The 2,125-nt window shown below is 36.8% G+C and overlaps 1 pseudogene; it reads left to right on the forward strand.

The window, feature by feature from the left end:
* The first annotated feature begins 1,984 nt into the window (after positions 1 to 1,984).
* LOC138144138 (U6atac minor spliceosomal RNA) lies at positions 1,985 to 2,125 on the forward strand (annotated as a pseudogene).

The following is a 2,125-nucleotide window of genomic DNA, read 5'->3' on the forward strand; positions in this document are numbered from 1 at the left end:
CTTCTAGTAGTCTCCTCATTCTCTTTGTGAGGAAGGATGTTTCTTTTTCTATTCTCTAGGACCAATATATATTTTTTAAAAGTTGCTCATAGGCCAGCTTACTTTTAATAATCTTTTTTATTTACCTTGTTGTATTCATTAAAAAACCTTCACAAAATCTTACCTTCCTCTCAAGCTATATCACTTCTTCCTTTCTCAGCCAAACCGCTAGAAAAATGAATCTATAATTGTTGCCTTTCCTCCTATCTGATTTCTCAATCCTTTAAATTGTGGCTTCTGACTTCCCCCAAGTGAAACTATTTTCTCCAAGGTAACCAGTGCCAAATGAGATAGGTTCCCCCCTCAAATCATTATCTTCCTTGACCTATCTATAGTGTCCTATCTTGTCATTTTTGTTCACCCTCTTCTGGATACTTTTTTTTTTGGAGGGCAATTGGGGTTAAGTAACTTGCCCAAGGTTACACGGCTAGATTTTTTGTGTGGGTTTTAAGTGTCTGAGTCCAGAACCAAACTCAGGGGCCAGTGCTTTACTCACTGCACCACCTAGCCGCCCCTCTTCTGAATACTTTTGAATGTCTGCTCTCTCTCTCTCTCTCTCTCTCTCTCTCTCTCTCTCTCTGTCTATCATCATCATCATCATCATCATCATCATCATCATCATCATCATCATCATCATCATCATCATCACCATCATGTATCATAGCTCAAACTGTCAGTGTATATAAGGTTCTGTCCTGGGACATCTTCTCTTCTCTCTAGATATACTTTTTGGGTGACCTCATCAGCTCAACATGGGTTGTTATCATCTCTATTCTGATGCCTCCCAGGTCAATATATTTGGAACTTGTTTCTTTTCTGAGTTTCAATCCCATATCACCAACTGCCTATTGGATATTTTGAACTTATATTGTGTAGACATCTTAAACTCAGTATGTTCAAAACAAAACTTATTATCTTTTTCCTTTTTTATGTTTTTCCTTTTCTACTTTTTTCTAAGGTACCACCACACTTGTCTTCTAGTCTCCCAGGTGTGCAACTTTGGTGTTGTCTTTTACTCCTCACTCTCAATCATCAACATAAAATCATAGATATGCATTGATCTTTATTCTAACAAGGTTATGGTTGATTATACACAGGTAGGTGTCATTTCTACCTCCACTGCACCTCTCTCATTTATCTTTATCTTTCTACTAGTTCAGGCTCTCATTGCCTCTCACCTGGACTATTACAAAATCTTCCTAATTGGTCTTTCTGTCTGAGGTTTTTCGCTACACCAATCTATCCTCCTAAGAGACACCAAAGTGCTTTTCTTACAGTTCAAGTCTGATCTTTTCATTCCCATAGTTCATAAACTACTTCAAGGATCAAATACAATCTCTTCTGTTTGGTATTTAAAAACCTTCACATCCTGATCACATTATGCTATTCTAGAATTATTACACATAAGTACCCCTCACATAGACTACAGCATGGCTATACTAACCTTCCTAGTGCTTTGTCATACATAGCATTTCATCTCCCATCTTCATGCTCTTGTAGTGGCTGTCTCTGATGCCTGGAATTCATTCCTTCCCTACCTCCACCTTAGAAACCTTAATTTCCTTTAAGACTCAGTTCAGACACCATAATCTACATGAAGCCATTCCTGATCATTTCAGCTAATAGTGTCATCTTCATCCCACCCCTTATTATCTTGTTTTTATTTTGTATAAACTTTTACAAATACAAATAATTTCCCCCAGCTAAATTTTAAGCTTCTTCATGTCAAAGACTTTCACTTTGCCTTTTGTGTCCCTAGTACCTAGCACCAAGCCTAGCATTTAGTAAAAGCTTAATAAGTAAAAGCTTATAGATTGTGTAAATTGTTCTTTAGTTCTTATTTTAATCTCTATCATTTCATATGACCCTTTTCATTTTTCTCTGAATTCTTCATATTGGTCATTTCTTACTGTGCAATAATATTCCATTACATTCATATATGACCATGTTGTATGAAAGGAGAGAAGGTTAGCACTCCCCTTAATAAGGATGGAAGAGGTTCTAGTGGCCTTTACAACACATATATGGTTAAGGCATTGCCACTTACTCTGTGGCACATTCACACATGACAGAATCGTTTTTTTTT

This window comes from Petaurus breviceps, unplaced genomic scaffold, assembly GCF_028583685.1.
Source record: "Petaurus breviceps papuanus isolate PSGF00001 unplaced genomic scaffold, PetGlider_PUasm1.0 90686, whole genome shotgun sequence".
NCBI classification, from domain to species: domain Eukaryota; kingdom Metazoa; phylum Chordata; class Mammalia; order Diprotodontia; family Petauridae; genus Petaurus; species Petaurus breviceps.